Below are 18,091 nucleotides of genomic sequence, written 5' to 3' on the forward strand. Positions count from 1 at the left end.
TCACTGGCCCCATCTTTCTCCTACATCCCCCATCACTGGCCCCATCTCTCTCCTACATCCACCATCATTGGCCCCATCTCTCTCCAACATCCCCCATCACTGGCTCCATCTCTCTCCTACATCCACCATCATTGGCCCCATCTCTCTCCTACATTCCCCATCACTGGCCCCATCTCTCTCCTACATCCACCATCACTGAACCCATCTCTCTGCTACATCCCCCATCACTGGCCCCATCTCTCTCCTACATCCCCCATCACTGGCCCCATCTCTCTCCTACATCCTCCATCACTGGCCCCATCTCTCTCCTACATCCTCCATCACTGGCCCCATCTCTCTCCTACATCCCCCATCACTGGCCCCATCTCTCTCCTACATCCCCCATCACTGGCTTCATCTCTCTCCTACATCCCCCATCACTGGCCCCATCTCTCTCCAACATCCTCCATCACTGGCCCCATCTCTCTCCTACATCCCCCATCACTGGCCCCATCTCTCTCCTACATCCCCCATCACTGGCCCCATCTCTCTCCTACATCCACCATCACTGGCCCCATCTCACTCCTACATCCCCCATCACTGGCCCCATCTCTCTCCTACATCCCCCATCACTGGCACCATCTCTCTCCTACATCCTCCATCACTGGCCCCATCTCTCTCCTACGTCCCCCATCACTGGCTCCATCTCTCTCCAACATCCTCCATCACTGGCTCCATCTCTCTCCTACGTCCCCCATCACTGGCCCCATCTCACTCCTACATCCTCCATCACTGGCCCCATCTCACTCCTACATCCTCCATCACTGGCTCCATCTCTCTCCTACATCCCCCATCACTGGCCCCATCTCTCTCCTACATCCTCCATCACTGGCCCCATCTCTCTCCTACGTCCCCCATCACTGGCTCCATCTCTCTCCTACATCCCCCATCACTGGCCCCATCTCTCTCCTACATCCTCCATCACTGGCCCCATCTCTCTCCTACATCCCCCATCACTGGCCCCATCTCTCTCCTACATCCCCCATCACTGGCTCCATCTCTCTCCTACATCCTCCATCACTGGCCCCATCTCTCTCCAACATCCCCCATCACTGGCCCCATCTCTCTCCTACATCCCCCATCACTGGCCCCATCTCTCTCCTACATCCTCCATCACTGGCTCCATCTCTCTCCTACATCCCCCATCACTGGCTCCATCTCTCTCCTACATCCCCCATCACTGGCCCCATCTCTCTCCAACATCCCCCATCACTGGCCCCATCTCTCTCCTACATCCCACATCACTGGCCCCATCTCTCTCCTACATCCTCCATCACTGGCCCCATCTCTCTCCTACATCCCCCATCACTGGCCCCATCTCTCTCCTACATCCCCCATCACTGGCCCCATCTCTCTCCTACATCCCACATCACTGGCCCCATCTCTCTCCAACATCCCCCATCACTGGCCCCATCTCTCTCCAACATCCCCCATCACTGGCCCCATCTCACTCCAACATCCCCCATCACTGGCCCCATCTCTCTCCTACATCCCCCATCACTGGCCCCATCTCTCTCCTACATCCCCCATCACTGGCCCCATCTCTCTCCTACATCCTCCATCACTGGCCCCATCTCTCTCCTACATCCCCCATCACTGGCTCCATCTCTCTACTACGTCCTTTCTCACTGGTTGACACGGTGGCTCAGTGGTTAGCATTTTGTAACCATAGCCACTCTCCCCTATATCAAAGACAGCTCAGAAATGACTGCCAGACTACTCCTACCCCTTGGCATCATGGTCGCCCACAAACCCACCAACACACTAAAACAGTAGCTAATGAACTTGAAAGACCCTATACAGACAATGAGCAAAACTAATGTCATTTACAAAATACCACGCAAGGATTGTAACAAACACTACATTGGATAAACAGGCAGAAAACTAGCCATCAGGATACATGAACACCAACTAGCCACAAAAAGACATGACCCTCCCTCACTAGTATCCTTACATACGGATGAGGAAGGACACCACTTCGACTGGGACAACACAGCCATCCTCGGACAAGCATAATAGAGACACGCATGAGAATTCCTAGAAGCATGGCACTCCGACCGGAACTCTATCAACAGACACATGACTTGGACCCCATTTATCACCCTCTGAGAAAAAGAATAGGAAATGACATCACCAACCCAAAGAAACCCAAACATAAAAATAGAAAGCAGAAATTATCAGCAGTGCTTTGCCCAGAGGCTCACTGAAGATGTTACCCAGTATGGTGACGAAACATCTGAAAATGAACATTCCAGCTCAGTGAGCAAACCCTACATCCAGAACCTGGATGCCTCTGACTAAGTCTTTTTGTCTGTATACCCTTGCTTTGTCCTGCTCATAAACAAAGCTTTCCACTGTACTTCGGTACACGTGACAATAAATCAATCAATTTTCTGACACTGGGTCTATCTCATTCCTCTCAGTGTCTGGGTCCACCTCTCACCTCGACTCTCTCTGCCATTAGTTTTATTGCCTTCCTGAATTTTCCATCACTTGCTCCACCTTCAGCTACATGCCCCATCACTTGGTCAATCTCTAAAGCCTCTCTTCCTGTGCTCTCAACTACTGATGTGTTTGGAATGGTTTTGAGTTTCCCAGAGTATTATTCATTGTTGACCTTTCCTCACTGGATAAGCAGATTGTGTGTGTGTGTGAGACTGGGGATAGCAAAAATGATGAACACCTTTTCCCTACTAAGACACATGGCTGAATTATGCCCGAAACGTCGATTCTCCTGCTCCCTGGATGCTGCCTGACCTGCTGCGCTTTTCCAGCAACACATTTTCAGCACATAGCTGAAAAGGGCAGGCATTTCATATACCAGTGATGAAATGATGCCAATGTCGTGCCAGCACTGGTTAGCATATGGCAGCTTTGAATGTTAATAGCCCATAGATTGGAAGAGGAAGCTGTGGCCAAAGATTGAGAGATCACTAGCTGCACAGGTTTGAGATAGTCTGCGGTATTCGTAGCTTTGAAGGAATGGGAGGGAAATTTCAGTGAGGGTGTGATAGAATTGATGCAAGGTTACAATGAAAAATGATTGAAAGTTAAGGGTAGTTTACCACTCAGGCAAACAACTGAATAGTATTACTCTGCAAAAACTTTAGATCGCTTTTGATTTAACTTTGTGTCATTACTTTGAGGTTCAGTTGGTAGTTTTACATATTGTTACGTAATGATAGTGTGGTCATTGTTGATCACAAAGAAACCCTTTCCCTGTGAAGGCCATGCCTCATTAGCAACAACGGCTATCTCTGAAATCTTTATGTTAAAGCTGATTATTTCAGCAACTGAGCTGTATAACCATTCGGTCCTTGGGATAAATCCAACAGTGGGATAAAATCATTTTTTCAATTCATTTGTGGGATGTGGGCGTTGCTGGCTGGGCCCGGCATTTATTACCCGTCCCAAGTTGCCCTTGAGATGGTGGGGGGGGGGGAGGTGAGCTGCCTTCTTGAACCGCTGCAGCCCTCCTGCTGGGGGCTAACCCACAACGCTGTTAGGGACAGAATTCCAGGATTTTGACCCAGTGACAGTAAATGAACGATGATATATTTCCAAGTTAGGATGGCGAGTGACTTGGAAGGAGTGCTGTTCCCATGCATCTACTCTCCCTGTTCTTTTAGGTGGAAGTGGTCATGGATTGTGAAGTTGCTGTCTGAGGTAATGACCTTGTCTGATTTTTCCATCTCCCTAGCCCAGGGATTCTGGGAATAACTGTAGAATCCAGCTGCTGGGCTGTATGGCCTGAGTCAGCTCAGGTCAGAATCGGGGTTTAACTTAGCATCTTCTGGTCTTTATGGGTCAGTATCACAACAAGTAGAGCATAGAACATAGAGGATTACAGCCCAGTACAAACCCTTCAGCTCTCAGTGTTACACCGATCTGTAAAACCGATCTGAAGCCCATCTAACCTACACCATTCCATTTTCATCCGTATATTTATCCAACAACCATTTAAATACCTTTAAAGTTGGCCAGGCAAAAGTGAGGACTACAGATGCTGGAGATTAGAGTCGAGATTAGAGTGGTGCTGGAAAAGCACAGCAGGTCAGGCAGCATCCGAGGAGTAGGGAAATCATTCCTGATGAAGGGGTCCTGCCCAAAGCATTGACTCTCCTGCTCCTCGGATGCTGCCTGACCTGCTGTGCTTTTCCAGCACCACTCTAATCTTTAAAGTTAGTGACTCTACTCCTGTTGCAGGCATTCCATACCCTTTCTACTCTCTGAGTAAAGAAACTACCTCTGACATCTGTCCTATATCTACCACCCCTCAATTTAAAGCCATGTCCCCTCATGCTCGCCATCACTATCTGAGGAAAAAGGCTCTCCCTGTCCACCCTATCTAACCCTCTGATTATCTTATACGTCTCTATTAAGTCACCTCTCAACCTTCTTCTCCCTAACGAAAACAGCCTCAAGTCCCTCAGCCTTTCATCGTAAGACCTTCCCTCCATACCAGGCAACATCCTAGTAAATCTCCTCTGACCCCTTTCCAAAGCTTCCACATCCTCCTTATAATGCGGTGACCAAAACTGTACACAATACTCCAAGTGCGGCTGCACCAGAGTTTTGTACAGCTGTAGCATAACCTCATGGTACCGAAACTCGATCCCTCTATTAATAAAAGCTAAAACACTGTATGCCTTCTTAACAACCCTGTCAACCTGGGTGGCAACTTTCAGGGATCTGTGTACATGGACACCGAGATCTCTCTGCTCATCTACACTACCAAGAATCTTACCATTAGCCCAGTACTCTGTATTCCTGTTGCTCCTTTTCCACATTAAACTCCATTTGCCACCTCTCAGCCCAGCTCTGCAGCTTATCTATGTCCCTCTGTAATCTATAACATCCTTCAGTACGATCCACAATCTACTAACCATAGTGTCATCCGCAAATTTACTAACCCATCCTTCTAAGCCTTCAGCCAGATCATTTATAAATATGACAAACAGCAGTGGACCAAAACAGATCCTTGCGGTACACCACTGAACTCCAGGATGAACATTTCCCATCGACCAACATCCCCTGTCTTCTTTCAGCTAGCTAATTTCTGATCCAAACAGCTAAATCACCCTCAGTCCTGTGCCTCCGTATTTTCAGCATACCACAGGGCACCTTATCAAATGCCTTACTGAAATCCATATACACTATATCGACCACTTTACCCTCATCCACCCCATGGTCACCTTCTCAGAGAACTCAATAAGGTTTCTGAGGTACGACCTACCCTTCACAAGGCCATGTTGACTATCCCCTAATCAACTTATTCCTTTACAGATGGTTATAAATCCTATCGCTTATAACCTTTTCCAACACTTTACCAACAACCGAAGTAAGGCTCACTGGTCTATAATTCCCAGGGTTGTCTGTACTCCCCTCCTTGAACAGGGGGACAATGTTTGCTACCCTCCAATCTTCTGGCACTACCCCTGTAGACATTGGTGCATTTACTGTGACATCAAGGGAGTCTCTGGCCATTTGTGCACGGACAGCGTTGGCATCTGGGAATCGATGAGTGGAAAAGCAGGAGTCGAGTGAGAGCAAAACAGTTACATTCTAACCTTACATTTTTACACTCCTGTTTCACTGAGTGAGGACAGAGTAAGGACAATACCGTTGAGGTTTCAATTTACCGTCTGTCTGAACAAGAAAGCCACAAAATGCTGTCCCTATACATGAGTATTAGACTGTGACTGTCAGCTGTCACAGCTTCACTATGTAGCACAGCGAACATGCACAGGTACAGTTTGTGCACAGAAACACAACACACTTACACCAGAAACACAACATGCTTACAGCATCTGCTCAGGAACACAGAACGTACATACAGATTACACACAGTCGGTCACAAATATCATCAGTTCAAATAAAAACAAATAACAGTTATCAAATCTGGAAATGAAAATTAGCTAAAAATACCAAAGTGACTCATTAGTTATTGATAACTGTGTTTAAAAAGTGTTTGTTGGTGACACTGTCTAACTCACACATTTAAAACCGCGATTACCCAGCTAATTATATCTACAATCGAGAGAAATGAGAGCGACGTGGTTGAGCTCCACAGTGTCTCTGTGCTTTCCCTGTCCTTGTATCACTTACCTCACTCCACAATCAGTCCTTAACCTCATGCTCTTGCCCATGGATGGTGGTCAGTCCCCTAAAGAACATGTTTTAATCTGTAACGTGTGCAATTGCAGAAGGTAAGCTAGTTCGTGTTAAATGGAGGAGGGGCAGAGAGCTAACATTGCAAAGGCTTTCCAAAACCTGATGAGACGAGAGGTATTCTACATCCCTTTGACACGGATAGCCAAAACCGGCAAATGTTTGGTTATGAAGGTGAGCTTGGCAAGGGGGACTGCGTACCCCAGACCTGTTGCCAACCTCAGTGTAAATGAATGTTTGCTTTTAAAGCTTCTTAATTTTGTTGTCAGTGTTTCCAAGTTGTTGTTGTTGAAGGAGAAGAGTCATTAAAGACGAGGGCAGTATTCCCTCCAGACGCTTGGAGGGTCCGTGCACTCCAGTCAGTGTGCAGAACCACTGACCTCAGCTTCAGAAAGTCACTGCCACATGCAGACATTGGAGGCCAGTGCAGTGGTAGCAGGAAATGGAGGATGGGGGAACTGTTACTAGCAAGAGAGGGAGCTGTTAGTGCAGAAATATCAACCAATAGCCTTTGCTATCCAGTGCCTTCAGTTAATTCTTGATATCACAAATCCAATCAAATTGGCCAAAGACTGACACCCGGGTTTAGGAGACAAGGGGACTCCCACAGGGTCCCAGAATGGGGGCACGGTGGCTCAGTGGTTAGCACTGCTGCCTCACAGCACCAGAGACCTGGGTTCAATTCCTGCCTCAGGTGACTATCTGTGTGACCCTTTGACAAAGGGTGAGTTAGACTCGAAACGTCAGCTCTTTTCTCTCGTTACAGATGCTGCCAGACCTGCTGAGATTTTCCAGCATTTTCTCTTTTGGTGTCTGTGTGGAGTTTGCACATTCTCCCCGTGTCGGTGCGGGTTTCCTCCCACAGTCCAAAGATGTGTGGGTTAGGTGAATTGGCCATGCTAAATTGCCCGTAGTGTTAGGTGAAGGGGTAAATGTAGGGGAATGGGTCTGGGTGGGCTACTCTTCGGCGGGTCGGTGTGGACTGGTTGGGCCGAAGGGCCTGTTTCTACACTGTAGGGAATCTAATTGATCATCTGTTTGGCACTTCTGTGACAAATGCTTCAACCTTATCTTTTGCACAAATATTCTGGGCTTCCACACTCAGAGGCTCCTCCTCCAAGGAGTTATTTAATTATCCCTCACCATTCCTGACTGGATGTGGTAGGATTGCAGAGCTTAGATCTGATCCATCGCTTATGGACTTGCTTAGTCCTCTCTATATTTGTTTCTTCTGCTGTTTGGCAAGAAAGCAGTCCTGTTTTGTAGCTTTACCAGGTTGGCCTCACTTTTAGGGAGTGCCTGGTGCTGCTCTTGGCATGGTCTCCTGCACATCACGGTGGCTCAGTGGTTAGCACCGCTGCCTCACAGCATCAGGGTCCCAGGTTCGATTCCAGCCTCGGGCGACTGACTGTGTGGAGTTTGCACATTCTCCCCGTATCTGTGGGGGTTTCCTCCGGGTGCTCCGGTTTCCTCCCACAGTCACAAAGATGTGCAGGGTCAGGTGGATTGGCCATGCTAAATTGCCCGTAGTGTTAGGTGCATTAGTCAGAGGGAAATGGGTCTGGTGTGGGTTACTCTTCGGAGGGTCAGTGTGGACTGGTTGGGCCGAAGGGCCTGTTTCCACACTGTAGGGAATCTAATCTAATAATCCTCTCACTGAACCAAGCTGCTCTCCGGCTTTGATGGTAATAGTAGAGTGGTGACTGCAACATTGCAGGTTGTGTTTGAGTATAATTCTGCTGCTACTGATAGCTGCCTAGATCCCCCATCCTTACGTTTCCTTCATTTCTTGCTACCACTGCGCTGGCTTCCAAGGTCCACGTTATCTGAGTCTGTGATGTTTTCTCTGTCCCTTTGGAGATGAAAGCTTTAATTCCATTTCCCTTTTCATTACTCGTTGTTTATCTTTCTCTCACTTTACAATTTAAGCTTTCTTCTCAAATTCAAGCCTTTTTATTCATTTCTAACTGAATTCTAGCTAATTCTCATGGCGATATTTCAATCTGAGGTCTCCGTGTTTATAAGTCTAAATGCTGCGTAATTAAATATCTTATCCTTATAAGATCTTGTGTGCCTTAAATTTATCTGCTAACTCTGAGTAGCCTTAGTCAAAGATTTCAAATAATCTCCTGTGATAATTTCTACTCCCAGAAACGTCTTACCAATAGTCAAAGACATTTTGAAAATACACGCAGTCTAGAAGGAATGTTGGTGTTTGGGTAAGAGGGTGGTGACATCAGGAGAGGGATGGCAGATTGGGAGAGAGATGGGGAGACATAGATAGAGAAGGGAAGCAGTTGTTAGGGAGGGAGTGCTGTCAGAGAGAGGGAGTGGCTGGAAGAGGAGGGAGCTGTTGTTAGAATGAGAGAGAGCTGTCAGTGAGGATGCGGAGCCAGGACAGTGAGGGAGCAGCTGAGGGGAAGAGAGGGAAGGGGACCTGTCAGTTGAGAGAGGGATAGCTATTGGTAGACGGAGAGGGAGATATTGGAAAAGGAAGGAGCAATTGCGAGAGGGCAATCTTTCTGTAAAGAGAGGGAATAGATGAGCTGCTGCAGAGGGAAGGGAAAGCTGTTGGTAGAGAGAAAAAGAATTGTCAGTAGAGAGGGATAGTTGTTGGCCGAGAGAGGGAGTGCTGTCAGTGAAAAGGAAAGAGCGTTTGGTACAGCAGTGTTGAGGGAGTGCTGTCAGTAGAGAGAGGGGCAACAGCCAGGAGAGAAGGGGACAGCTGTTGGTAGAGAGACAATGGTATAGAGGAGACGAGTTTTCATACAGTTGAGGAAGAGCTCTCATTAGGGAGAGTGTCCAGTAGAAAATGGCGCTGTCCAGAGAGAGAGAGAGGGACAGCTGTTTGGCCACAGAGAGAGAGAGAGGGACAGCTGTTTGGCCACAGAGAGAGAGAGAGAGGGACAGCTGTTTGGCCACAGAGAGAGAGAGGGAGAGAGAGAGAGAGACAGCTGTTTGGCCACAGAGAGAGAGGGGGGGGGGACAGCTGTTTGGCCACAGAGAGAGAGAGAGGGACAGCTGTTTGGCCACAGAGAGAGAGAGAGGGACAGCTGTTTGGCCACAGAGAGAGAGAGAGGGACAGCTGTTTGGCCAGAGAGAGGGAGGGACAGCTGTTTGGCCACAGAGAGAGAGAGAGGGACAGCTGTTTGGCCACAGAGAGAGAGAGAGGGACAGCTGTTTGGCCACAGAGCGAGAGAGGGACAGCTGTTTGGCCACAGAGAGAGAGAGAGGGGGACAGCTGTTTGGCCACAGAGCGAGAGAGGGACAGCTGTTTGGCCACAGAGAGAGAGGGACAGCTGTTTGTCCACAGAGAGAGGGAGAGGGGGACAGCTGTTTGGCCACAGAGAGAGAGAGAGAGGGACAGCTGTTTGGCCACAGAGAGAGAGGGACAGCTGTTTGGCCACAGAGAGAGAGAGAGAGGGACAGCTGTTTGGCCACAGAGAGAGAGGGACAGCTGTTTGGCCACAGAGAGAGAGGGACAGCTGTTTGGCCACAGAGAGAGAGAGAGAGGGACAGCTGTTTGGCCACAGAGAGAGAGAGAGAGGGACAGGTGTTTGGCCACAGAGAGAGAGAGAGAGGGACAGCTGTTTGGCCACAGAGAGAGAGGGACAGCTGTTTGGCCACAGAGAGAGAGAGAGAGGGACAGCTGTTTGGCCACAGAGAGAGAGAGAGAGGGACAGCTGTTTGGACACAGAGAGAGAGAGGGACAGCTGTTTGGCCACAGAGAGAGAGAGAGAGGGACAGCTGTTTGTCCACAGAGAGAGAGAGAGAGGTACAGCTGTTTGGCCACAGAGAGAGAGAGAGGGACAGCTGTTTGTCCACAGAGAGAGAGAGGGACAGCTGTTTGGCCACAGAGAGAGAGAGAGAGGGACAGCTGTTTGGCCACAGAGAGAGAGAGGGACAGCTGTTTGGCCACAGAGAGAGAGAGAGAGGGACAGCTGTTTGGCCACAGAGAGAGAGGGACAGCTGTTTGGCCACAGAGAGAGAGAGAGAGGGACAGCTGTTTGGCCACAGAGAGAGAGGGACAGCTGTTTGGCCACAGAGAGAGAGAGAGAGGGACAGCTGTTTGGCCACAGAGAGAGAGGGACAGCTGTTTGGCCACAGAGAGAGAGAGGGACAGCTGTTTGGCCACAGAGAGAGAGAGGGACAGCTGTTTGGCCACAGAGAGAGAGAGCGGGACAGCTGTTTGGCCACAGAGAGAGAGAGGGACAGCTGTTTGGCCACAGAGAGAGAGAGGGACAGGTGTTTGGCCACAGAGAGAGAGAGGGACAGCTGTTTGGCCACAGAGATAGAGAGAGAGGGACAGCTGTTTGGCCACAGAGAGAGAGAGGGACAGCTGTTTGGCCACAGAGAGAGAGAGAGAGAGGGACAGCTGTTTGTCCACAGAGAGAGAGAGAGAGAGGGACAGCTGTTTGGCCACAGAGAGAGAGAGGGACAGCTGTTTGGCCACAGAGAGAGGGAGAGGGGGACAGCTGTTTGTCCACAGAGAGAGAGAGGGACAGCTGTTTGGCCACACAGAGAGAGAGAGAGAGAGGGACAGCTGTTTGGCCACAGAGAGAGAGAGAGGGACAGCTGTTTGGCCACAGAGAGAGAGAGAGAGGGACAGCTGTTTGGCCACAGAGAGAGAGAGAGGGACAGCTGTTTGGCCACAGAGAGAGAGAGAGAGGGACAGCTGTTTGGCCACAGAGAGAGAGAGAGAGGGACAGCTGTTTGGCCACAGAGAGAGAGAGAGGGACAGCTGTTTGGCCACAGAGAGAGAGAGAGAGGGACAGCTGTTTGGCCACAGAGAGAGAGAGGGACAGCTGTTTGGCCACAGAGAGAGAGAGAGAGGGACAGCTGTTTGTCCACAGAGAGAGAGAGAGAGGTACAGCTGTTTGGCCACAGAGAGAGAGAGAGGGACAGCTGTTTGTCCACAGAGAGAGAGAGGGACAGCTGTTTGGCCACAGAGAGAGAGAGAGAGGGACAGCTGTTTGGCCACAGAGAGAGAGAGGGACAGCTGTTTGGCCACAGAGAGAGAGAGAGAGGGACAGCTGTTTGTCCACAGAGAGAGAGAGAGAGGTACAGCTGTTTGGCCACAGAGAGAGAGAGAGGGACAGCTGTTTGTCCACAGAGAGAGAGAGGGACAGCTGTTTGGCCACAGAGAGAGAGAGAGAGGGACAGCTGTTTGGCCACAGAGAGAGAGAGGGACAGCTGTTTGGCCACAGAGAGAGAGAGAGGGGGACAGCTGTTTGGCCACAGAGAGAGAGGGACAGCTGTTTGGCCACAGAGAGAGAGAGAGGGACAGCTGTTTGTCCACAGAGAGAGAGAGAGAGAGGTACAGCTGTTTGGCCACAGAGAGAGAGAGAGAGGGACAGCTGTTTGGCCACAGAGAGAGAGAGGGACAGCTGTTTGTCCACAGAGAGAGAGAGAGAGAGGTACAGCTGTTTGGCCACAGAGAGAGAGAGAGAGGGACAGCTGTTTGTCCACAGAGAGAGAGAGGGACAGCTGTTTGGCCACAGAGAGAGAGAGAGGGACAGCTGTTTGGCCACAGAGAGAGAGAGAGGGACAGCTGTTTGGCCACAGAGAGAGAGAGAGAGAGGGACAGCTGTTTGGCCACAGAGAGAGAGAGGGACAGCTGTTTGGCCACAGAGAGAGAGAGGGACAGCTGTTTGTCCACAGAGAGAGAGGGACAGCTGTTTGGCCACAGAGAGAGAGAGAGAGAGGGACAGCTGTTTGGCCACAGAGAGAGAGAGGGAGAGAGAGAGACAGCTGTTTGGCCACAGAGAGAGAGAGAGAGGGACAGCTATTTGGCCACAGAGAGAGAGAGAGAGAGAGAGCTGTTTGGCCACAGAGAGAGAGAGAGAGAGACAGCTGTTTGGCCACAGAGAGAGAGAGAGGGACAGCTGTTTGGCCACAGAGAGAGAGAGAGAGAGAGACAGCTGTTTGGCCACAGAGAGAGAGAGAGAGAGACAGCTGTTTGGCCACAGAGAGAGAGAGAGAGACAGCTGTTTGGCCACAGAGAGAGAGAGAGGGACAGCTGTTTGGCCACAGAGAGAGAGAGAGAGAGGGACAGCTGTTTGGCCACAGAGAGAGAGAGAGAGAGACAGCTGTTTGGCCACAGAGAGAGAGAGAGAGGTACAGCTGTTTGGCCACAGAGAGAGAGAGGGGGACAGCTGTTTGGCCACAGAGAGAGAGAGAGGTACAGCTGTTTGGCCACAGAGAGAGAGAGAGAGAGAGGGACAGCTGTTTGGCCACAGAGAGAGAGAGAGAGAGAGAGACAGCTGTTTGGCCACAGAGAGAGAGAGGGACAGCTGTTTGGCCACAGAGAGAGAGAGAGAGACAGCTGTTTAGCCACAGAGAGAGAGAGGGACAGCTGTTTGGCCACAGAGAGAGAGAGAGAGACAGCTGTTTAGCCACAGAGCGAGAGAGGGACAGCTGTTTGGCCACAGAGAGAGAGAGCGGGACAGCTGTTTGGCCACAGAGAGAGAGAGGGACAGCTGTTTGGCCACAGAGAGAGAGAGAGAGACAGCTGTTTAGCCACAGAGAGAGAGAGGGACAGCTGTTTGGCCACAGAGAGAGAGAGAGGGACAGCTGTTTGGCCACAGAGAGAGAGAGGGACAGCTGTTTGGCCACAGAGAGAGAGAGAGAGGGACAGCTGTTTGGCCACAGAGAGAGAGAGAGGGACAGGTGTTTGGCCACAGAGAGAGAGAGGGACAGCTGTTTGGCCACAGAGAGAGAGAGGGACAGCTGTTTGGCCACAGAGAGAGAGAGAGAGAGGGACAGCTGTTTGTCCACAGAGAGAGAGAGAGAGAGGGACAGCTGTTTGGCCACACAGAGAGAGAGCGGGACAGCTGTTTGGCCACAGAGAGAGAGAGGGACAGCTGTTTGGCCACAGAGAGAGCGAGAGAGAGGGACAGCTGTTTGTCCACAGAGAGAGAGAGAGGGACAGCTGTTTGGCCACAGAGAGAGAGAGGGACAGCTGTTTGGCCACAGAGCGAGAGAGAGGGACAGCTGTTTGGTCACAGAGAGAGAGGGACAGCTGTTTGTCCACAGAGAGAGAGAGAGGGGGACAGCTGTTTGGTCACAGAGAGAGAGAGAGAGGGACAGCTGTTGTCCACAGAGAGAGAGAGGGACAGCTGTTTGGCCACAGAGCGAGAGAGAGGGGGACAGCTGTTTGTCCACAGAGAGAGAGAGAGGGACAGCTGTTTGGCCACAGAGAGAGAGAGGGACAGCTGTTTGGCCACAGAGCGAGAGAGAGGGGGACAGCTGTTTGTCCACAGAGAGAGAGAGGGACAGCTGTTTGGCCACAGAGAGAGAGAGGGACAGCTGTTTGTCCAGAGAGAGAGAAAGGGACAGCTGTTTGTCCAGAGAGGGAGAGAGGGACAGCTGTTTGTCCAGAGAGAGAGAAAGGGACAGCTGTTTGGCCACAGAGAGAGAGAGAGGGACAGCTGTTTGTCCAGAGAGAGAGGGAGGGACAGCTGTTTGGCCACAGAGAGAGAGAGAGGGGGACAGCTGTTTGGCCACAGAGAAAGAGAGAGGGACAGCTGTTTGGCCACAGAGAGAGAGAGAGGGACAGCTGTTTGGCCACACAGAGAGAGAGAGGGACAGCTGTTTGGCCACAGAGAGAGAGAGAGGGACAGCTGTTTGGCCACAGAGAGAGAGAGAGAGAGGGACAGCTGTTTGGCCACAGAGAGAGAGAGAGGGACAGCTGTTTGGCCACAGAGAGAGAGAGGGACAGCTGTTTGGCCACAGAGAGAGAGAGAGGGACAGCTGTTTGGCCACAGAGAGAGAGAGAGGGACAGCTGTTTGGCCACAGAGAGAGAGAGAGAGAGGGACAGCTGTTTGGCCACAGAGAGAGAGAGAGAGGGACAGCTGTTTGGCCACAGAGAGAGAGAGAGAGGGACAGCTGTTTGGCCACAGAGAGAGAGAGAGAGAGGGACAGCTGTTTGGCCACAGAGAGAGAGAGGGACAGCTGTTTGGCCACAGAGAGAGAGAGAGAGGGACAGCTGTTTGGCCACAGACAGAGAGAGAGAGAGAGGGACAGCTGTTTGGACACAGAGAGAGAGAGGGACAGCTGTTTGGCCACAGAGAGAGAGAGAGAGGGACAGCTGTTTGGCCACAGAGAGAGAGAGAGAGAGAGTGACAGCTGTTTGGACACAGAGAGAGAGAGGGACAGCTGTTTGGCCACAGAGAGAGAGAGAGAGAGGGACAGCTGTTTGGCCACAGAGAGAGGGGGACAGCTGTTTGGCCACAGAGAGAGAGAGAGAGAGGGACAGCTGTTTGGCCACAGAGAGAGAGAGGGACAGCTGTTTGTCCACAGAGACAGAGAGGGAGAGAGAGGGACAGCTGTTTGTCCAGAGAGAGAGAGAGGGACAGCTGTTTGTGCACAGAGAGAGAGAGAGGGAGGGACAGCTGTTTGTCCACAGAGAGAGAGAGAGGGACAGCTGTTTTTCCACAGAGAGAGAGAGAGGGACAACTGTTTGTCCACAGAGAGAGAGAGAGGGAGAGCTGGCTCGAGGGACCAAGAGCAAGGAAGCTGTTGGTCGAGAGTGAGTGAGCTGTCAGTCGGCAGAGGTGGAGAATTGCTGATTGACCGTGAGAGAGCTCTCCGTGGGGAATTGGCCAGGAGGAAAATGAGGAGAGCTGTTGGTAGAGAGGTGGGACTTGTCTGAAAGAGAGGGGGATGCAGAGCAGCAGAAAGAGAAGTGTAGAGCTAGAACATAGAACAGTACAGCACAGTACAGACCCTTCAGCCCTCGATGTTGTGCCAGCCTTCTATCCTACTCTAAGATCAGACTAACCTACATACCCAGCATTGTACTATCTTCCAAGTGCCTATCCAAGAGTGGCTTAAATGTCCCTAACGTATCTGACTTTATTACCCTGCTGGCAGTGCATTCCACACACCCATCACTCTCTGAGTAAAGAACCCACCTCTGACATCTCCCCTAAACCTTCCTCAATTACCTTAAAATTATGCCCCTTTATGATAGACATTTCCGCCATGGGAAAAAAGTCTCTATCTCCTCTATCTTTGCCTCAACATCTTGTACATCTCTATCAAATCACCTCTTAATTATCCTCAGTCCAATGACAAAAGCCCTAGCTCTCTCAATCTTTCTTCATAAGACACACCCTCCAGCCCAGGCAGCATCTTGGTAAATCTTCTCTGTACCCTCTCTAAAGCTTCCACATCCTTCCTATAATGAGGTGACCAGAACTGAACACCGTATTCCGAGTGTGGTCTAACTGTATAGAGCTGCAGCGTTTCTGCCTTTAACCATCTATTCTGCATTCAAATTCGACCTTACAAAGTGAACAACTTCACACTTTTCCAGGTTAAACTCTATCTGCTACTTCTCAGCCCAGCTCTACATCCTGTCAATGTCCCACTGCAACCTACAACAGCCCTCCACACTATCCACCACTCCACCAACCTTCATGTCATCGGCAAACTTACTAGACTACCCCTCCATTTTCTCATACAAGTCATTTACAAAAATCACAAAGTGCAGAGCTCCCGGAGCCGATCCCAATGCTGAACACCATTGGTCACCAAGCTCCAGATTGAATACTTTCCAACTACCACCACCCTCTGTCTTCTATGGGTCAGGCAATTCTGTATCCAGACAGAGAGATTTCCCTGTATCCCATGCCTCGTTACCTTCTGAATGAGACTACTGTGGGGAACCTTATCAAATGCCTTACTAAAATCCATGTACACCACTGCTCTACCTTCATCAACATCCTCAAAGAATCCAATAAGGTTTGTGAGGCATGGCCTGCTCCTCATGAAGCCATGCTGACCATCTTGAATCAAACTGTGGTTTTCCAAGTAATCATAAATCCTGTCTCTCAGAGTCCTCTCCAATACTTTGCACACCACTGAGTGGTCTGTAACTCTCAGGATTATCCCTATTCCCTTTCTTGAACAAGGGTATAACATTTGCCACTCTCCAATCATCTGGCACTACTCCATTGGACAATGAGGGCACAAAAATCACTGTTAAAGGTGCAGCAACCTCTTCCCTCACTTCCTGCAGAAACCGAGGGTATATCCTGTCTGGCCCAGGGGATTTATCCATCCTTATCTTTTTCAACATTTTTCAGCACCTTCCTAACATCAGCCTGTTTGAGCATATCAGCCTGTCTCATGCTGTCCTCACAAACACGGTCCCTCTCACCAGTGAGTACTGAAGCAAAGTATTCATTAAGGACCTCCCCTACTTCCTCTCACTCCGGGGCAAGTTCGATCGGCCCTACCCCCACGTGTTCCTCACCCAGGGTAAGGGTTTCCCTTGACCCTCCCATTAAAGCTTTCTCATGCCCCCTTCTGGCCCTCCTAAGTTGACGGGTGTGGGGGAGGGGTTCTCTTCACTCGGGCTCCAGTTCTAGCCTAATTAAACCCCTCATGCTCAGTGATTGACTGTGGAGAGTGACCAGGGACATGGACTCTGACATGGGCACTTCACTGTTCTCAGATGGTCAATGTTAATATTGTTTCAAGGTCATTGATGATGTTGCCTGGAGATTGGTTACTTGATTTCCCCGAATGCACTCTATTTCCGTGCCATGTAACATTTATTTAGAGTCACAGCTTGTTTGACCCAGGGGGCTGACAGATATAAGCACTTTGTTAATGAGCGGGACATGGGAATGTGGCAGTGACCAGCTGGCAGAATGCATCAACTTTTAAAAACATATTTCATTCCCTGTGTTTTTTTTTTACTTAATTCAAAATAAAGCTGGATTTCACTTTAACCAGGTAGAGAGTTGATTACTTGGAAAACCATAGTTTGATTCGAGGTAGTCAGCGTGGCTTTGTGAGGGATAGGCCATACCTCACAGACCGCACTGAATTCTTGGGGGAATGTGACAAAATACTTTGATGAAGGTAGAGCGGTGGATGTGGTGTACATGGATTTTAGCAAGGCATTTGATAAGGTTCCCCACAGTAGTCTCATTCAGAAGGTAAGGAGCCAAGGGATACAGGGTGTCTGGATACAGAATTGCCTGACCCATAGAAGACAGAGGGTGGTAGTAGATGAAAGGTACTCAATCCGGAGCTTGGTGACCAGTGGTGTTCAGCAGGGATCAGCTCTGGGAGCTCTGCTCTTTGTGATTTTTATGGATGAGGAAGTGGAAGGGTGGGATAGCAAGTTTGTCGATGACACAAAGTTTGGTGGAGTTGTGGCTCGTGTGGAGGTTGTAATGGGACACTGACAGGATGCAGAGCTGGGCTGAGCAGTGGCAGATGGAGTTCAACCTGGAAAAGTGTGAAGTGATTCAGGTTGGAAGGTAAATTTGAATGCAGATTACAGGGTGAAAGGCTGTTTACATACAGACTAGTGGAATGCACTGCCAGCGGTGGCAGTAGAGTCAGACACTTTAGGAACAATTAAGTGACTCTTGGATAGACACATGGAAGATAGTAAAATGAAGGATATGTAGGTTAGTTTGATCTTAGAGAAGGATAAAAGGTGGGCACAACATTGAGGGCCGAAGGGCCTGTACTGTGCTGTACTGTTTTATGTTCTAGAATCCCAGAATGTCTCCTCATTTCCCTTCATTTTCCCAATTATTAACTTCCGGAACAGGCTTGAGTTTTCAAAGTGAGTAATTCCCCAAGATGTTGTGGTGTTCTGGAAAAAAGAACGGTTTTATCTCCTGAGGCAGACTCTGTGATAATGAGTGGATTGGGGGGTTCGAACTAATGTTCACAACTAGGCTGGCGGTGTGAGCCTTTGACCTTATTAATTCCGATAATTGAATTTTGGTGCGAGACAGAATTAATGAATGCTTGATTTATTTATTTATTTATTTATTGTCTCTTGTATTTAACAGTGAATAATACGGTAAAATACAGTGAAAAGCTCCAACAGTCACCACAATCTGGTGC

General features: G+C 49.8%; 1 protein-coding gene across 1 annotated transcript in view; it reads left to right on the forward strand.

Moving 5' to 3' along the window:
• LOC122544730 (pleckstrin homology domain-containing family O member 1-like) overlaps positions 1-18,091 on the forward strand; it is a 113,022-nt gene that overhangs the window by 76,852 nt on the left and 18,079 nt on the right. The window lies entirely within an intron of this gene.

Source organism: Chiloscyllium plagiosum, unplaced genomic scaffold (genome assembly GCF_037043375.1).
Source record: "Chiloscyllium plagiosum isolate Xiang-an unplaced genomic scaffold, Cpla_swu_hap1 HiC_scaffold_50, whole genome shotgun sequence".
NCBI classification, from domain to species: Eukaryota; Metazoa; Chordata; class Chondrichthyes; order Orectolobiformes; family Hemiscylliidae; genus Chiloscyllium; species Chiloscyllium plagiosum.